This window comes from Pleurodeles waltl, chromosome 12, assembly GCF_031143425.1.
Source record: "Pleurodeles waltl isolate 20211129_DDA chromosome 12, aPleWal1.hap1.20221129, whole genome shotgun sequence".
Lineage (NCBI taxonomy): Eukaryota > Metazoa > Chordata > Amphibia > Caudata > Salamandridae > Pleurodeles > Pleurodeles waltl.
Window position 1 is genome coordinate 123,958,625 of NC_090451.1, and position 20,386 is coordinate 123,979,010.

The 20,386-nt window shown below is 43.0% G+C and overlaps 5 non-coding genes across 5 annotated transcripts; all 5 read right to left on the reverse strand.

The window, feature by feature from the left end:
- Positions 1 to 890: 890 nt before the first annotated feature.
- Positions 891 to 972, reverse strand: TRNAL-UAG (transfer RNA leucine (anticodon UAG)). Its single transcript has one exon. It is a non-coding gene; the product is annotated as a tRNA-Leu (tRNA).
- A 4,122-nt stretch (positions 973 to 5,094) lies between these two features.
- On the reverse strand, positions 5,095 to 5,176 carry TRNAL-UAG (transfer RNA leucine (anticodon UAG)). The gene has a single exon. It is a non-coding gene; the product is annotated as a tRNA-Leu (tRNA).
- A 4,121-nt stretch (positions 5,177 to 9,297) lies between these two features.
- TRNAL-UAG (transfer RNA leucine (anticodon UAG)) lies at positions 9,298 to 9,379 on the reverse strand. Its single transcript has one exon. It is a non-coding gene; the product is annotated as a tRNA-Leu (tRNA).
- Positions 9,380 to 13,501: 4,122 nt separating this feature from the next.
- On the reverse strand, positions 13,502 to 13,583 carry TRNAL-UAG (transfer RNA leucine (anticodon UAG)). The gene has a single exon. It is a non-coding gene; the product is annotated as a tRNA-Leu (tRNA).
- A 4,121-nt stretch (positions 13,584 to 17,704) lies between these two features.
- On the reverse strand, positions 17,705 to 17,786 carry TRNAL-UAG (transfer RNA leucine (anticodon UAG)). Its single transcript has one exon. It is a non-coding gene; the product is annotated as a tRNA-Leu (tRNA).
- Positions 17,787 to 20,386: the final 2,600 nt, after the last annotated feature.

The following is a 20,386-nucleotide window of genomic DNA, read 5'->3' on the forward strand; positions in this document are numbered from 1 at the left end:
CACTTGTTTTGCTATTCTATGTTTCCTCAAGTCTCCCGATAAAAATGGTACCGCACTTGTGTGGGTAGGCCTAGCGCCTGCGACAGGAAGTGCCCCAAAACACAACGTGGACACATACAATTTTCCCAAGGAAAACCAAAACCTATGTAAAAGACATTGTCATTTGCAACGCCAATAGCTCTAACTCTCCCAAATGTGAGACCTTTCGCATTGCAAATGCTTGTTTTTTTGTGCAGACAAGTATTCGTGGAGCCTGCTTTGGTTCTTAAGACCTCAGACCTAAAGCAAAGCTTAGACAGAAACATAGCAATGTGCCCTTTGCACACAGTTAGAGATACAACTACATGGAGTTATATATAGGTGTGCACGGCCATTGTGCACAATTCTGTTGTGATATAAAGTTTCGGTATGGGTTATTGAGAGCTCGTAGTTATGGCCGAGTGGCTAAGGTGATGAGCTTGAAATTCATTGGGGGTTCCTTGCGCAGGTTCGAATCCTGCCGAGTACGTCACTTGTTTATTTTAAACCTGATATTTAAAATAACTGTGAAGAACACATTTACCAACTTTATTTGGGAAGATAGATAATTTGCTTTAAATCTTTATTTAACAGAGGTTCGATTTTATTTTGCAGAGAGAAGAGCGGGGTGACCGCGTGGGGAGAACAAATTATTTGTTAAACCTTCCATTTGAAGGTGATCTAAGCAGAATGAAGGAAAACAACAGCAGCGCCCATCAGCCGATTTCTTGGGAGTCCACGGTTTAGGAGTTTACTTAGAAGGAGACTGTAAAAGAGTTTTAAAATTAGGGACCTATTGGTAGAGTCACTGTGCATGCAAATTGAAGGGGCAGGAGGGAGATGCGTCATTAAGATCTGTTAAAATCCATCTCTGGCAGCGGTGGGATTCGAACCCACGCCTCCAAAGAGACTGGAGCCTAAATCCAGCGCCTTAGACCGCTCGGCCACGCTACCTTCAGCTTGCTGTGTGTCTGTGCACTTCATGAGCACCGAAACCCTGCGTCTTGGCACTCAGTGTGGAAAGTCGAGTCGATAAACCGTTTAAAGGACATGATTACAATGTCGGGAGGGTGATGTGGTAATTGAAGGTTATCTCTCTTACTCAGTCACTGCACAAGTCTTCTCCCACCTGCTCGGACCTAGTGCAATCACCTTAAAAGACAACACTCTCCGAGCAATGACTTCCAACCAAGATATAAGCACCTGCTCTACATAGGCAATGTGACTCCATCATTTTCTAATGAAACAAGTGTTCATACTGGTGGGCTCATTTCTTAGGGTGGGATCTAATGAATGAGCAGTTCATTCAAAAATAACCGAGGAGTTGCACGTATTCATGACATCAGCCCTATTGCCGCACCCAGTCTCCCCAACATACAATTTAGCTTTCCAGTGACGTCATGTCTTGTGTGGCCTATTCACATTCCGCTGTTAATATTTTTTAGCCAACAGAATTCCACACTTCCCGGTCTTTGAGCTCACATTGAAAAGGCACAAGTCCCAAAATGCAACCGGGTGCTGTTTAAAACTCCAGCACTGGTGGGCGGTGCCCCAGGTGACATGGGGCCCACCTGGATGCTCTGACTGCCTTTCACGTGACAGTCACAGACACACACAGGACAGAGGTTCAAAAGCTATTCTGAAAGAAGTAAGCACAACAGGCCCACGTGAAACTAAACTTTTTAAATAGATGATTTTTGTTTCTATTGACCGGGTTCTCACTCGTTCTGCGCGCCAAGTCAAATGTAAATGAGCCTCGCAATAAAAATGCACAGAGGATGGTAAAATTCACTTCACTCTGCGCTCGTTGATGCTGAGAGCATGGTTGTCAGCCCGCACGCTTGTTATTTTGATGTGGAATTACTTGATTGCTTTGTGATAATTTTTATTACTCCGAATTGGAAGCTCCCCTACCCCAGTAATAACGTTTGAGGTATTGCCTCCCTACCACACCAACAAGGCCACCCTCTGACCAAGTCCTTTGCCTCTCTTCAGAACTACCATAAGGCCCTCCATGCACTAGGAACTTTTTGCTTGACGACCATGTAAGCGTCCTTGGAATATTGATATTTAGAAGTAACAATGTTTGTTTATTTTAACTAACTGACCTTTTTAGGGTCTCGCTTGATAGACTCTGTAGTATTCAGTAAAGGGCTTGGAGCCCGCATGTCTCTCACCATTTTTTTATTTATGTGGCACTCTTCTTTACAGTTTCCTAATTCATCAAGGCATGTCTTGCATAATTTCCGTTCCTCTCTGTAGAGCAGCGACCAAGCGTTGATTGATTCAGCTTAATCAGTGCCTGACCGCTGCTCCCCACCTGATCAAGGTACTATTTTTTCCTTTTACCTTCTAGTGCCCTGCAAACAGAAGGCTTGTGACTGGCAAAAACATGACCAGCAGGTCAACCAAAACTGTTAAGTTTTAAATTTAAATCGAACTTTCTTTTATTTTGCCAAATCGTCTTTTCCCACGTTCCACGCATGTTTTCTTTTGTTTTTGTTCGTGGGCGCTCTTCTCAAAAGATGACGATTAGCTTGTTTAAAATATTGCAAAACAACAGTGTTTCTTTATTATGTGTAAATTCTGAAATTATGCTTTGACACATAATCCTGCGGTACACTTCAATCCACCCCACTCCAATCTGCCCCACTACAATCCACCCCCATCCAGACCACTTCACCCACACTAATCCACCTCACTCCAGTCCAAATCACTCACCCGAATCCAATCCACTCTAACTCATCCCACTCCAACCCTCTCCAGCCACCCCTATCAAATCTGTCTCACTCCAATTTGCCCCACTCTAATAAAAAACAATCTGCACCACTCCAAAACAATCTGTCCTACTCCGATCCAAAACAATCTGACCCACTCCAATCTGCCCGACTCCACTTCAAAACAATCTCCCCTACTCCAATTCAAAACAATCTACCCCACTGCAATCTTCTGCACTCCAATCCAAAACAAACTACCACACTGCAATGTAAAAAAATCTGCCATACTGCAATCGAAAACAATCTGTCACACCCCAGGCAGTGGTGGCTGGTGCACTTTGAAAGGAGGGGGTGGGAGGGAACAATAGTTCATCTGAAGCTAAGTGAAGAAATTGGAATAAAATAGTGCATTTTAACCCCTTCGCTGCCAGGCCTTTTCCCCCTCAGGTGCCAGGCATTTTTGTTGGCTATTTGGGGCAGGACGCGCTTAGGCCATCATACATTTTTGTCCACATAAGCTACCCACGCCAAATTTGTGTCCTTTTTTTTGCAACATCCTAGGGATTCTAGAGGTACCCAGACTTTGTGGGTTCCCCTGAAGGAGACCAAGAAATTAGCCAAAATACAGTAAAAATTTATTTTTTTAAAAATAAATGGAAAAAAGGGCTGGAGAAGAAGGCTTGTGGTTTTTGTCCCTGAAATTGGCATCCACAAAGGGTTTGCAGTGCTAAAATCACCAGCTTCCCAGCTTTCAGGGACAGGCAGACTTGAATCAGAAAACCCAATTTTTCAACTCAATTTTGGCATTTTACTGGGACATACCCCATTTTTACGATTTTGTGTGCTTTTAGCCTCCTTCCAGTCAGTGACAGAAATGGGTGTGAAACCAATGCTGGATCCCAGTAACCTAAACATTTGTGAAAAGAAGACAACATTCTGAATTCAGCAATGGGTAACTTGTGTAGATCTTACAAGGGTTTCCTACAGAAAATAACAACTGAACTAAAAAAAAATATTGAAATTGAGGTGAAAAAAACAGCCATTTTTCTCTACGTTTTACTCTGTAACTTTTTTCTGCAATGTCAGAATTTTGAAAGCAATATACTGTTACGTCTGCTGGACTCTTCTGGTTGCGGGGATATATTGGGCTTGTAGGTTCATCAAGAACCCTAGGTATCCAGAGAAAATTAATGAGCTGCACCTTGCAGTGGGTTTTCTTTCTATACCGGGTATACAGCAATTAATTTGCCGAAGTATAAAGAGTGAAAAATAGGTATCAAGAAAACCTTTCTATTTCCAAAATGGGCACAAGATAAGGTGTTGAGGAGCAGTGGTTATTTGCACATCTCTGAATTCTGGGGTGCCCACACTAGCATGCCAATTAAAGGGCATTTCTCATGTAGACGTCTTTTTTACACACTGTCTTATATTTGGAAGGAAAAAATGTAGATAAAGACAAGGGGCAGTATCACTTGTTTTGCTATTCTATGTTTCCTCAAGTCTCCCGATAAAAATGGTACCGCACTTGTGTGGGTAGGCCTAGCGCCTGCGACAGGAAGTGCCCCAAAACACAACGTGGACACATACAATTTTCCCAAGGAAAACCAAAACCTATGTAAAAGACATTGTCATTTGCAACGCCAATAGCTCTAACTCTCCCAAATGTGAGACCTTTCGCATTGCAAATGCTTGTTTTTTTGTGCAGACAAGTATTCGTGGAGCCTGCTTTGGTTCTTAAGACCTCAGACCTAAAGCAAAGCTTAGACAGAAACATAGCAATGTGCCCTTTGCACACAGTTAGAGATACAACTACATGGAGTTATATATAGGTGTGCACGGCCATTGTGCACAATTCTGTTGTGATATAAAGTTTCGGTATGGGTTATTGAGAGTTCGTAGTTATGGCCGAGTGGCTAAGGTGATGAGCTTGAAATTCATTGGGGGTTCCTTGCGCAGGTTCGAATCCTGCCGAGTACGTCACTTGTTTATTTTAAACCTGATATTTAAAATAACTGTGAAGAACACATTTACCAACTTTATTTGGGAAGATAGATAATTTGCTTTAAATCTTTATTTAACAGAGGTTCGATTTTATTTTGCAGAGAGAAGAGCGGGGTGACCGCGTGGGGAGAACAAATTATTTGTTAAACCTTCCATTTGAAGGTGATCTAAGCAGAATGAAGGAAAACAACAGCAGCGCCCATCAGCCGATTTCTTGGGAGTCCACGGTTTAGGAGTTTACTTAGAAGGAGACTGTAAAAGAGTTTTAAAATTAGGGACCTATTGGTAGAGTCACTGTGCATGCAAATTGAAGGGGCAGGAGGGAGATGCGTCATTAAGATCTGTTAAAATCCATCTCTGGCAGCGATGGGATTCGAACCCACGCCTCCAAAGAGACTGGAGCCTAAATCCAGCGCCTTAGACCGCTCGGCCACGCTACCTTCAGTTTTCTGAGTGTCTGTGCACTTCATGAGCACCGAAACCCTGCGTCTTGGCACTCAGTGTGGAAAGTCGAGTCGATAAACCGTTTAAAGGACATGATTACAATGTCGGGAGGGTGATGTGGTAATTGAAGGTTATCTCTCTTACTCAGTCACTGCACAAGTCTTCTCCCACCTGCTCGGACCTAGTGCAATCACCTTAAAAGACAACACTCTCCGAGCAATGACTTCCAACCAAGGTATAAGCACCTGCTCTACATAGGCAATGTGACTCCATCATTTTCTAATGAAACAAGTGTTCATACTGGTGGGCTCATTTCTTAGGGTGGGATCTAATGAATGAGCAGTTCATTCAAAAATAACCGAGGAGTTGCACGTATTCATTACATCAGCGCTATTGCCGCACCCAGTCTCCCCAACATACTGTTTAGCTTTCCAGTGACGTCATGTCTTGTGTGGCCTATTCACATTCCGCTGTTAATATTTTTTAGCCAACAGAATTCCACACTTCCCGGTCTTTGAGCTCACATTGAAAAGGCACAAGTCCCAAAATGCAACCTGGTGCTGTTTAAAACTCCAGCACTGGTGGGCGGTGCCCCAGGTGACATGGGGCCCACCTGGATGCTCTGACTGCCTTTCACGTGACAGTCACAGACACACACAGGACAGAGGTTCAAAAGCTATTCTGAAAGAAGTAAGCACAACAGGCCCACGTGAAACTAAACTTTTTAAATAGATGATTTTTGTTTCTATTGACCGGGTTCTCACTCGTTCTGCGCGCCAAGTCAAATGTAAATGAGCCTCGCAATAAAAATGCACAGAGGATGGTAAAATTCACTTCACTCTGCGCTCGTTGATGCTGAGAGCATGGTTGTCAGCCCGCACGCTTGTTATTTTGATGTGGAATTACTTGATTGCTTTGTGATAATTTTCATTACTCCGAATTGGAAGCTCCCCTACCCCAGTAATAACGTTTGAGGTATTACCTCCCTACCACACCAACAAGGCCACCCTCTGACCAAGTCCTTTGCCTCTCTTCAGAACTACCATAAGGCCCTCCATGCACTAGGAACTTTTTGCTTGACGACCATGTAGGCGTCCTTGGAATATTGATATTTAGAAGTAACAATGTTTGTTTATTTTAACTTACTGACCTTTTTAGGGTCTCGCTTGATAGACTCTGTAGTATTCAGTAAAGTGCTTGGAGCCCGCATGTCTCTCACCATTTTTTTATTTATGTGGCACTCTTCTTTACAGTTTCTTAATTCATCAAGGCATGTCTTGCATCATTTCCGTTCCTCTCTGTAGAGCAGCGACCAAGCGTTGATTGATTCAGCTTAATCAGTGCCTGACCGCTGCTCCCCACCTGATCAAGGTACTATTTTTTCCTTTTACCTTCTAGTGCCCTGCAAACAGAAGGCTTGTGACTGGCAAAAACATGACCAGCAGGTCAACCAAAACTGTTAAGTTTTAAATTTAAATCGAACTTTCTTTTATTTTGCCAAATCGTCTTTTCCCACGTTCCACGCATGTTTTCTTTTGTTTTTGTTCGTGGGCGCTCTTCTCAAAAGATGACGATTAGCTTGTTTAAGATATTGCAAAACAACAGTGTTTCTTTATTATGTGTAAATTCTGAAATTATGCTTTGACACATAATCCTGCGGAATACTTCAATCCACCCCACTCCAATCTGCCCCACTACAATCCACCCCCATCCAGACCACTTCACCCACACTAATCCACCTCACTCCAGTCCAAATCACTCACCCGAATCCAATCCACTCTAACTCATCCCACTCCAACCCTCTCCAGCCACCCCTATCAAATCTGTCTCACTCCAATTTGCCCCACTCTAATAAAAAACAATCTGCACCACTCCAAAACAATCTGTCCTACTCCGATCCAAAACAATCTGACCCACTCCAATCTGCCCGACTCCACTTCAAAACAATCTCCCCTACTCCAATTCAAAACAATCTACCCCACTGCAATCTTCTGCACTCCAATCCAAAACAAACTACCACACTGCAATCCAAAACAATCTGCCATACTGCAATCGAAAACAATCTGTCCCACCCCAGGCAATGGTGGCTGGTGCACTTTGAAAGGAGGGGGTGGGAGGGAACAATAGTTAATCTGAAGCTAAGTGAAGAAATTGGAATAAAATAGTGCATTTTAACCCCTTCGCTGCCAGGCCTTTTCCCCCTCAGGTGCCAGGCATTTTTGTTGGCTATTTGGGGCAGGACGCGCTTAGGCCATCATACATTTTTGTCCACATAAGCTACCCACGCCAAATTTGTGTCCTTTTTTTGCAACATCCTAGGGATTCTAGAGGTACCCAGACTTTGTGGGTTCCCCTGAAGGAGACCAAGAAATTAGCCAAAATACAGTAAAAATGTATTTTTAAAAAAATAAATGGAAAAAAGGGCTGGAGAAGAAGGCTTGTGGTTTTTGTCCCTGAAATTGGCATCCACAAAGGGTTTGCAGTGCTAAAATCACCAGCATCCCAGCTTTCAGGGACAGGCAGACTTGAATCAGAAAACCCAATTTTTCAACTCAATTTTGGCATTTTACTGGGACATACCCCATTTTTACGATTTTGTGTGCTTTTAGCCTCCTTCCAGTCAGTGACAGAAATGGGTGTGAAACCAATGCTGGATCCCAGTAACCTAAACATTTGTGAAAAGAAGACAACATTCTGAATTCAGCAATGGGTAACTTGTGTAGATCTTACAACGGTTTCCTACAGAAAATAACAACTGAACTAAAAAAAAAAATTGAAATTGAGGTGAAAAAAACAGCCATTTTTCTCTACGTTTTACTCTGTAACTTTTTTCTGCAATGTCAGAATTTTGAAAGCAATATACCGTTACGTCTGCTGGACTCTTCTGGTTGCGGGGATATATTGGGCTTGTAGGTTCATCAAGAACCCTAGGTATCCAGAGAAAATAAATGAGCTGCACCTTGCAGTGGGTTTTCTTTCTATACCGGGTATACAGCAATTAATTTGCCGAAGTATAAAGAGTGAAAAATAGGTATCAAGAAAACCTTTCTATTTCCAAAATGGGCACAAGATAAGGTGTTGAGGAGCAGTGGTTATTTGCACATCTCTGAATTCTGGGGTGCCCACACTAGCATGCGAATTAAAGGGCATTTCTCATGTAGACGTCTTTTTTACACACTGTCTTATATTTGGAAGGAAAAAATGTAGATAAAGACAAGGGGCAGTAACACTTGTTTTGCTATTCTATGTTTCCTCAAGTCTCCCGATAAAAATGGTACCGCACTTGTGTGGGTAGGCCTACCGCCCGCGACAGGAAGTGCCCCAAAACACAACGTGGACACATACAATTTTCCCAAGGAAAACCAAAACCTAGGTAAAAGACATTGTCATTTGCAACGCCAATAGCTCTAACTCTCCCAAATGTGAGACCTTTCGCATTGCAAATGCTTGTTTTTTTGTGCAGACAAGTATTCGTGGAGCCTGCTTTGGTTCTTAAGACCTCAGACCTAAAGCAAAGCTTAGACAGAAACATAGCAATGTGCCCTTTGCACACAGTTAGAGATACAACTACATGGAGTTATATATAGGTGTGCACGGCCATTGTGCACAATTCTGTTGTGATATAAAGTTTCGGTATGGGTTATTGAGAGTTCGTAGTTATGGCCGAGTGGCTAAGGTGATGAGCTTGAAATTCATTGGGGGTTCCTTGCGCAGGTTCGAATCCTGCCGAGTACGTCACTTGTTTATTTTAAACCTGATATTTAAAATAACTGTGAAGAACACATTTACCAACTTTATTTGGGAAGATAGATAATTTGCTTTAAATCTTTATTTAACAGAGGTTCGATTTTATTTTGCAGAGAGAAGAGCGGGGTGACCGCGTGGGGAGAACAAATTATTTGTTAAACCTTCCATTTGAAGGTGATCTAAGCAGAATGAAGGAAAACAACAGCAGCGCCCATCAGCCGATTTCTTGGGAGTCCACGGTTTAGGAGTTTACTTAGAAGGAGACTGTAAAAGAGTTTTAAAATTAGGGACCTATTGGTAGAGTCACTGTGCATGCAAATTGAAGGGGCAGGAGGGAGATGCGTCATTAAGATCTGTTAAAATCCATCTCTGGCAGCGGTGGGATTCGAACCCACGCCTCCAAAGAGACTGGAGCCTAAATCCAGCGCCTTAGACCGCTCGGCCACGCTACCTTCAGCTTTCTGTGTGTCTGTGCACTTCATGAGCACCGAAACCCTGCGTCTTGGCACTCAGTGTGGAAAGTCGAGTCGATAAACCGTTTAAAGGACATGATTACAATGTCGGGAGGGTGATGTGGTAATTGAAGGTTATCTCTCTTACTCAGTCACTGCACAAGTCTTCTCCCACCTGCTCGGACCTAGTGCAATCACCTTAAAAGACAACACTCTCCGAGCAATGACTTCCAACCAAGGTATAAGCACCTGCTCTACATAGGCAATGTGACTCCATCATTTTCAAATGAAACAAGTGTTCATACTGGTGGGCTCATTTCTTAGGGTGGGATCTAATGAATGAGCAGTTCATTCAAAAATAACCGAGGAGTTGCACGTATTCATGACATCAGCGCTATTGCCGCACCCAGTCTCCCCAACATACTGTTTAGCTTTCCAGTGACGTCATGTCTTGTGTGGCCTATTCACATTCCGCTGTTAATATTTTTTAGCCAACAGAATTCCACACTTCCCGGTCTTTGAGCTCACATTGAAAAGGCACAAGTCCCAAAATGCAACCCGGTGCTGTTTAAAACTCCAGCACCGGTGGGCGGTGCCCCAGGTGACATGGGGCCCACCTGGATGCTCTGACTGCCTTTCACGTGACAGTCACAGACACACACAGGACAGAGGTTCAAAAGCTATTCTGAAAGAAGTAAGGACAACAGGCCCACGTGAAACTAAACTTTTTAAATAGATGATTTTTGTTTCTATTGACCGGGTTCTCACTCGTTCTGCGCGCCAAGTCAAATGTAAATGAGCCTCGCAATAAAAATGCACAGAGGATGGTAAAATTCACTTCACTCTGCGCTCGTTGATGCTGAGAGCATGGTTGTCAGCCCGCACGCTTGTTATTTTGATGTGGAATTACTTGATTGCTTTGTGATAATTTTCATTACTCCGAATTGGAAGCTCCCCTACCCCAGTAATAACGTTTGAGGTATTGCCTCCCTACCACACCAACAAGGCCACCCTCTGACCAAGTCCTTTGCCTCTCTTCAGAACTACCATAAGGCCCTCCATGCACTAGGAACTTTTTGCTTGACGACCATGTAAGCGTCCTTGGAATATTGATATTTAGAAGTAACAATGTTTGTTTATTTTAACTAACTGACCTTTTTAGGGTCTCGCTTGATAGACTCTGTAGTATTCAGTAAAGGGCTTGGAGCCCGCATGTCTCTCACCATTTTTTTATTTATGTGGCACTCTTCTTTACAGTTTCCTAATTCATCAAGGCATGTCTTGCATAATTTCCGTTCCTCTCTGTAGAGCAGCGACCAAGCGTTGATTGATTCAGCTTAATCAGTGCCTGACCGCTGCTCCCCACCTGATCAAGGTACTATTTTTTCCTTTTACCTTCTAGTGCCCTGCAAACAGAAGGCTTGTGACTGGCAAAAACATGACCAGCAGGTCAACCAAAACTGTTAAGTTTTAAATTTAAATCGAACTTTCTTTTATTTTGCCAAATCGTCTTTTCCCACGTTCCACGCATGTTTTCTTTTGTTTTTGTTCGTGGGCGCTCTTCTCAAAAGATGACGATTAGCTTGTTTAAAATATTGCAAAACAACAGTGTTTCTTTATTATGTGTAAATTCTGAAATTATGCTTTGACACATAATCCTGCGGTACACTTCAATCCACCCCACTCCAATCTGCCCCACTACAATCCACCCCCATCCAGACCACTTCACCCACACTAATCCACCTCACTCCAGTCCAAATCACTCACCCGAATCCAATCCACTCTAACTCATCCCACTCCAACCCTCTCCAGCCACCCCTATCAAATCTGTCTCACTCCAATTTGCCCCACTCTAATAAAAAACAATCTGCACCACTCCAAAACAATCTGTCCTACTCCGATCCAAAACAATCTGACCCACTCCAATCTGCCCGACTCCACTTCAAAACAATCTCCCCTACTCCAATTCAAAACAATCTACCCCACTGCAATCTTCTGCACTCCAATCCAAAACAAACTACCACACTGCAATGTAAAAAAATCTGCCATACTGCAATCGAAAACAATCTGTCACACCCCAGGCAGTGGTGGCTGGTGCACTTTGAAAGGAGGGGGTGGGAGGGAACAATAGTTCATCTGAAGCTAAGTGAAGAAATTGGAATAAAATAGTGCATTTTAACCCCTTCGCTGCCAGGCCTTTTCCCCCTCAGGTGCCAGGCATTTTTGTTGGCTATTTGGGGCAGGACGCGCTTAGGCCATCATACATTTTTGTCCACATAAGCTACCCACGCCAAATTTGTGTCCTTTTTTTTGCAACATCCTAGGGATTCTAGAGGTACCCAGACTTTGTGGGTTCCCCTGAAGGAGACCAAGAAATTAGCCAAAATACAGTAAAAATTTATTTTTTTAAAAATAAATGGAAAAAAGGGCTGGAGAAGAAGGCTTGTGGTTTTTGTCCCTGAAATTGGCATCCACAAAGGGTTTGCAGTGCTAAAATCACCAGCTTCCCAGCTTTCAGGGACAGGCAGACTTGAATCAGAAAACCCAATTTTTCAACTCAATTTTGGCATTTTACTGGGACATACCCCATTTTTACGATTTTGTGTGCTTTTAGCCTCCTTCCAGTCAGTGACAGAAATGGGTGTGAAACCAATGCTGGATCCCAGTAACCTAAACATTTGTGAAAAGAAGACAACATTCTGAATTCAGCAATGGGTAACTTGTGTAGATCTTACAAGTGTTTCCTACAGAAAATAACAACTGAACTAAAAAAAAATATTGAAATTGAGGTGAAAAAAACAGCCATTTTTCTCTACGTTTTACTCTGTAACTTTTTTCTGCAATGTCAGAATTTTGAAAGCAATATACTGTTACGTCTGCTGGACTCTTCTGGTTGCGGGGATATATTGGGCTTGTAGGTTCATCAAGAACCCTAGGTATCCAGAGAAAATAAATGAGCTGCACCTTGCAGTGGGTTTTCTTTCTATACCGGGTATACAGCAATTAATTTGCCGAAGTATAAAGAGTGAAAAATAGGTATCAAGAAAACCTTTCTATTTCCAAAATGGGCACAAGATAAGGTGTTGAGGAGCAGTGGTTATTTGCACATCTCTGAATTCTGGGGTGCCCACACTAGCATGCGAATTAAAGGGCATTTCTCATGTAGACGTCTTTTTTACACACTGTCTTATATTTGGAAGGAAAAAATGTAGATAAAGACAAGGGGCAGTATCACTTGTTTTGCTATTCTATGTTTCCTCAAGTCTCCCGATAAAAATGGTACCGCACTTGTGTGGGTAGGCCTAGCGCCTGCGACAGGAAGTGCCCCAAAACACAACGTGGACACATACAATTTTCCCAAGGAAAACCAAAACCTATGTAAAAGACATTGTCATTTGCAACGCCAATAGCTCTAACTCTCCCAAATGTGAGACCTTTCGCATTGCAAATGCTTGTTTTTTTGTGCAGACAAGTATTCGTGGAGCCTGCTTTGGTTCTTAAGACCTCAGACCTAAAGCAAAGCTTAGACAGAAACATAGCAATGTGCCCTTTGCACACAGTTAGAGATACAACTACATGGAGTTATATATAGGTGTGCACGGCCATTGTGCACAATTCTGTTGTGATATAAAGTTTCGGTATGGGTTATTGAGAGTTCGTAGTTATGGCCGAGTGGCTACGGTGATGAGCTTGAAATTCATTGGGGGTTCCTTGCGCAGGTTCGAATCCTGCCGAGTACGTCACTTGTTTATTTTAAACCTGATATTTAAAATAACTGTGAAGAACACATTTACCAACTTTATTTGGGAAGATAGATAATTTGCTTTAAATCTTTATTTAACAGAGGTTCGATTTTATTTTGCAGAGAGAAGAGCGGGGTGACCGCGTGGGGAGAACAAATTATTTGTTAAACCTTCCATTTGAAGGTGATCTAAGCAGAATGAAGGAAAACAACAGCAGCGCCCATCAGCCGATTTCTTGGGAGTCCACGGTTTAGGAGTTTACTTAGAAGGAGACTGTAAAAGAGTTTTAAAATTAGGGACCTATTGGTAGAGTCACTGTGCATGCAAATTGAAGGGGCAGGAGGGAGATGCGTCATTAAGATCTGTTAAAATCCATCTCTGGCAGCGGTGGGATTCGAACCCACGCCTCCAAAGAGACTGGAGCCTAAATCCAGCGCCTTAGACCGCTCGGCCACGCTACCTTCAGCTTTCTGTGTGTCTGTGCACTTCATGAGCACCGAAACCCTGCGTCTTGGCACTCAGTGTGGAAAGTCGAGTCGATAAACCGTTTAAAGGACATGATTACAATGTCGGGAGGGTGATGTGGTAATTGAAGGTTATCTCTCTTACTCAGTCACTGCACAAGTCTTCTCACACCTGCTCGGACCTAGTGCAATCACCTTAAAAGACAACACTCTCCGAGCAATGACTTCCAACCAAGGTATAAGCACCTGCTCTACATAGGCAATGTGACTCCATCATTTTCTAATGAAACAAGTGTTTATACTGGTGGGGTCATTTCTTTGGGTGGGATCTAATGAATGAGCAGTTCATTCAAAAATAACCGAGGAGTTGCACGTATTCATGACATTAGCCCTATTGCCGCACCCAGTATCCCCAACATACTGTTTAGCTTTCCAGTGACGTCATGTCTTGTGTGGCCTATTCACATTCCGCTGTTAATATTTTTTAGCCAACAGAATTCCACACTTCCCGGTCTTTGAGCTCACATTGAAAAGGCACAAGTCCCAAAATGCAACCGGGTGCTGTTTAAAACTCCAGCACTGGTGGGCGGTGCCCCAGGTGACATGGGGCCCACCTGGATGCTCTGACTGCCTTTCACGTGACAGTCACAGACACACACAGGACAGAGGTTCAAAAGCTATTCTGAAAGAAGTAAGCACAACAGGCCCACGTGAAACTAAACTTTTTAAATAGATGATTTTTGTTTCTATTGACCGGGTTCTCACTCGTTCTGCGCGCCAAGTCAAATGTAAATGAGCCTCGCAATAAAAATGCACAGAGGATGGTAAAATTCACTTCACTCTGCGCTCGTTGATGCTGAGAGCATGGTTGTCAGCCCGCACGCTTGTTATTTTGATGTGGAATTACTTGATTGCTTTGTGATAATTTTCATTACTCCGAATTGGAAGCTCCCCTACCCCAGTAATAACGTTTGAGGTATTACCTCCCTACCACACCAACAAGGCCACCCTCTGACCAAGTCCTTTGCCTCTCTTCAGAACTACCATAAGGCCCTCCATGCACTAGGAACTTTTTGCTTGACGACCATGTAGGCGTCCTTGGAATATTGATATTTAGAAGTAACAATGTTTGTTTATTTTAACTTACTGACCTTTTTAGGGTCTCGCTTGATAGACTCTGTAGTATTCAGTAAAGTGCTTGGAGCCCGCATGTCTCTCACCATTTTTTTATTTATGTGGCACTCTTCTTTACAGTTTCTTAATTCATCAAGGCATGTCTTGCATCATTTCCGTTCCTCTCTGTAGAGCAGCGACCAAGCGTTGATTGATTCAGCTTAATCAGTGCCTGACCGCTGCTCCCCACCTGATCAAGGTACTATTTTTTCCTTTTACCTTCTAGTGCCCTGCAAACAGAAGGCTTGTGACTGGCAAAAACATGACCAGCAGGTCAACCAAAACTGTTAAGTTTTAAATTTAAATCGAACTTTCTTTTATTTTGCCAAATCGTCTTTTCCCACGTTCCACGCATGTTTTCTTTTGTTTTTGTTCGTGGGCGCTCTTCTCAAAAGATGACGATTAGCTTGTTTAAGATATTGCAAAACAACAGTGTTTCTTTATTATGTGTAAATTCTGAAATTATGCTTTGACACATAATCCTGCGGAATACTTCAATCCACCCCACTCCAATCTGCCCCACTACAATCCACCCCCATCCAGACCACTTCACCCACACTAATCCACCTCACTCCAGTCCAAATCACTCACCCGAATCCAATCCACTCTAACTCATCCCACTCCAACCCTCTCCAGCCACCCCTATCAAATCTGTCTCACTCCAATTTGCCCCACTCTAATAAAAAACAATCTGCACCACTCCAAAACAATCTGTCCTACTCCGATCCAAAACAATCTGACCCACTCCAATCTGCCCGACTCCACTTCAAAACAATCTCCCCTACTCCAATTCAAAACAATCTACCCCACTGCAATCTTCTGCACTCCAATCCAAAACAAACTACCACACTGCAATCCAAAACAATCTGCCATACTGCAATCGAAAACAATCTGTCCCACCCCAGGCAATGGTGGCTGGTGCACTTTGAAAGGAGGGGGTGGGAGGGAACAATAGTTAATCTGAAGCTAAGTGAAGAAATTGGAATAAAATAGTGCATTTTAACCCCTTCGCTGCCAGGCCTTTTCCCCCTCAGGTGCCAGGCATTTTTGTTGGCTATTTGGGGCAGGACGCGCTTAGGCCATCATACATTTTTGTCCACATAAGCTACCCACGCCAAATTTGTGTCCTTTTTTTGCAACATCCTAGGGATTCTAGAGGTACCCAGACTTTGTGGGTTCCCCTGAAGGAGACCAAGAAATTAGCCAAAATACAGTAAAAATGTATTTTTAAAAAAATAAATGGAAAAAAGGGCTGGAGAAGAAGGCTTGTGGTTTTTGTCCCTGAAATTGGCATCCACAAAGGGTTTGCAGTGCTAAAATCACCAGCATCCCAGCTTTCAGGGACAGGCAGACTTGAATCAGAAAACCCAATTTTTCAACTCAATTTTGGCATTTTACTGGGACATACCCCATTTTTACGATTTTGTGTGCTTTTAGCCTCCTTCCAGTCAGTGACAGAAATGGGTGTGAAACCAATGCTGGATCCCAGTAACCTAAACATTTGTGAAAAGAAGACAACATTCTGAATTCAGCAATGGGTAACTTGTGTAGATCTTACAACGGTTTCCTACAGAAAATAACAACTGAACTAAAAAAAAAAATTGAAATTGAGGTGAAAAAAACAGCCATTTTTCTCTACGTTTTACTCTGTAACTTTTTTCTGCAATGTCAGAATTTTGAAAGCAATATACCGTTACGTCTGCTGGACTCTTCTGGTTGCGGGGATATATTGGGCTTGTAGGTTCATCAAGAACCCTAGGTATCCAGAGAAAATAAATGAGCTGCACCTTGCAGTGGGTTTTCTTTCTATACCGGGTATACAGCAATTAATTTGCCGAAGTATAAAGAGTGAAAAATAGGTATCAAGAAAACCTTTCTATTTCCAAAATGGGCACAAGATAAGGTGTTGAGGAGCAGTGGTTATTTGCACATCTCTGAATTCTGGGGTGCCCACACTAGCATGCGAATTAAAGGGCATTTCTCATGTAGACGTCTTTTTTACACACTGTCTTATATTTGGAAGGAAAAAATGTAGATAAAGACAAGGGGCAGTAACACTTGTTTTGCTATTCTATGTTTCCTCAAGTCTCCCGATAAAAATGGTACCGCACTTGTGTGGGTAGGCCTACCGCCCGCGACAGGAAGTGCCCCAAAACACAACGTGGACACATACAATTTTCCCAAGGAAAACCAAAACCTAGGTAAAAGACATTGTCATTTGCAACGCCAATAGCTCTAACTCTCCCAAATGTGAGACCTTTCGCATTGCAAATGCTTGTTTTTTTGTGCAGACAAGTATTCGTGGAGCCTGCTTTGGTTCTTAAGACCTCAGACCTAAAGCAAAGCTTAGACAGAAACATAGCAATGTGCCCTTTGCACACAGTTAGAGATACAACTACATGGAGTTATATATAGGTGTGCACGGCCATTGTGCACAATTCTGTTGTGATATAAAGTTTCGGTATGGGTTATTGAGAGTTCGTAGTTATGGCCGAGTGGCTAAGGTGATGAGCTTGAAATTCATTGGGGGTTCCTTGCGCAGGTTCGAATCCTGCCGAGTACGTCACTTGTTTATTTTAAACCTGATATTTAAAATAACTGTGAAGAACACATTTACCAACTTTATTTGGGAAGATAGATAATTTGCTTTAAATCTTTATTTAACAGAGGTTCGATTTTATTTTGCAGAGAGAAGAGCGGGGTGACCGCGTGGGGAGAACAAATTATTTGTTAAACCTTCCATTTGAAGGTGATCTAAGCAGAATGAAGGAAAACAACAGCAGCGCCCATCAGCCGATTTCTTGGGAGTCCACGGTTTAGGAGTTTACTTAGAAGGAGACTGTAAAAGAGTTTTAAAATTAGGGACCTATTGGTAGAGTCACTGTGCATGCAAATTGAAGGGGCAGGAGGGAGATGCGTCATTAAGATCTGTTAAAATCCATCTCTGGCAGCGGTGGGATTCGAACCCACGCCTCCAAAGAGACTGGAGCCTAAATCCAGCGCCTTAGACCGCTCGGCCACGCTACCTTCAGTTTTCTGTGTGTCTGTGCACTTCATGAGCACCGAAACCCTGCGTCTTGGCACTCAGTGTGGAAAGTCGAGTCGATAAACCGTTTAAAGGACATGATTACAATGTCGGGAGGGTGATGTGGTAATTGAAGGTTATCTCTCTTACTCAGTCACTGCACAAGTCTTCTCCCACCTGCTCGGACCTAGTGCAATCACCTTAAAAGACAACACTCTCCGAGCAATGACTTCCAACCAAGGTATAAGCACCTGCTCTACATAGGCAATGTGACTCCATCATTTTCTAATGAAACAAGTGTTTATACTGGTGGGGTCATTTCTTTGGGTGGGATCTAATGAATGAGCAGTTCATTCAAAAATAACCGAGGAGTTGCACGTATTCATGACATTAGCCCTATTGCCGCACCCAGTATCCCCAACATACTGTTTAGCTTTCCAGTGACGTCATGTCTTGTGTGGCCTATTCACATTCCGCTGTTAATATTTTTTAGCCAACAGAATTCCACACTTCCCGGTCTTTGAGCTCACATTGAAAAGGCACAAGTCCCAAAATGCAACCGGGTGCTGTTTAAAACTCCAGCACTGGTGGGCGGTGCCCCAGGTGACATGGGGCCCACCTGGATGCTCTGACTGCCTTTCACGTGACAGTCACAGACACACACAGGACAGAGGTTCAAAAGCTATTCTGAAAGAAGTAAGCACAACAGGCCCACGTGAAACTAAACTTTTTAAATAGATGATTTTTGTTTCTATTGACCGGGTTCTCACTCGTTCTGCGCGCCAAGTCAAATGTAAATGAGCCTCGCAATAAAAATGCACAGAGGATGGTAAAATTCACTTCACTCTGCGCTCGTTGATGCTGAGAGCATGGTTGTCAGCCCGCACGCTTGTTATTTTGATGTGGAATTACTTGATTGCTTTGTGATAATTTTCATTACTCCGAATTGGAAGCTCCCCTACCCCAGTAATAACGTTTGAGGTATTACCTCCCTACCACACCAACAAGGCCACCCTCTGACCAAGTCCTTTGCCTCTCTTCAGAACTACCATAAGGCCCTCCATGCACTAGGAACTTTTTGCTTGACGACCATGTAGGCGTCCTTGGAATATTGATATTTAGAAGTAACAATGTTTGTTTATTTTAACTTACTGACCTTTTTAGGGTCTCGCTTGATAGACTCTGTAGTATTCAGTAAAGTGCTTGGAGCCCGCATGTCTCTCACCATTTTTTTATTTATGTGGCACTCTTCTTTACAGTTTCTTAATTCATCAAGGCATGTCTTGCATCATTTCCGTTCCTCTCTGTAGAGCAGCGACCAAGCGTTGATTGATTCAGCTTAATCAGTGCCTGACCGCTGCTCCCCACCTGATCAAGGTACTATTTTTTCCTTTTACCTTCTAGTGCCCTGCAAACAGAAGGCTTGTGACTGGCAAAAACATGACCAGCAGGTCAACCAAAACTGTTAAGTTTTAAATTTAAATCGAACTTTCTTTTATTTTGCCAAATCGTCTTTTCCCACGTTCCACGCATGTTTTCTTTTGTTTTTGTTCGTGGGCGCTCTTCTCAAAAGATGACGATTAGCTTGTTTAAGATATTGCAAAACAACAGTGTTTCTTTATTATGTGTAAATTCTGAAATTATGCTTTGACACATAATCCTGCGGAATACTTCAATCCACCCCACTCCAATCTGCCCCACTACAATCCACCCCCATCCAGACCACTTCACCCACACTAATCCACCTCACTCCAGTCCAAATCACTCACCCGAATCCAATCCACTCTAACTCATCCCACTCCAACCCTCTCCAGCCACCCCTATCAAATCTGTCTCACTCCAATTTGCCCCACTCTAATAAAAAACAATCTGCACCACTCCAAAACAATCTGTCCTACTCCGATCCAAAACAATCTGACCCACTCCAATCTGCCCGACTCCACTTCAAAACAATCTCCCCTACTCCAATTCAAAACAATCTACCCCACTGCAATCTTCTGCACTCCAATCCAAAACAAACTACCACACTGCAATCCAAAACAATCTGCCATACTGCAATCGAAAACAATCTGTCCCACCCCAGGCAATGGTGGCTGGTGCACTTTGAAAGGAGGGGGTGGGAGGGAACAATAGTTAATCTGAAGCTAAGTGAAGAAATTGGAATAAAATAGTGCATTTTAACCCCTTCGCTGCCAGGCCTTTTCCCCCTCAGGTGCCAGGCATTTTTGTTGGCTATTTGGGGCAGGACGCGCTTAGGCCATCATACATTTTTGTCCACATAAGCTACCCACGCCAAATTTGTGTCCTTTTTTTGCAACATCCTAGGGATTCTAGAGGTACCCAGACTTTGTGGGTTCCCCTGAAGGAGACCAAGAAATTAGCCAAAATACAGTAAAAATGTATTTTTAAAAAAATAAATGGAAAAAAGGGCTGGAGAAGAAGGCTTGTGGTTTTTGTCCCTGAAATTGGCATCCACAAAGGGTTTGCAGTGCTAAAATCACCAGCATCCCAGCTTTCAGGGACAGGCAGACTTGAATCAGAAAACCCAATTTTTCAACTCAATTTTGGCATTTTACTGGGACATACCCCATTTTTACGATTT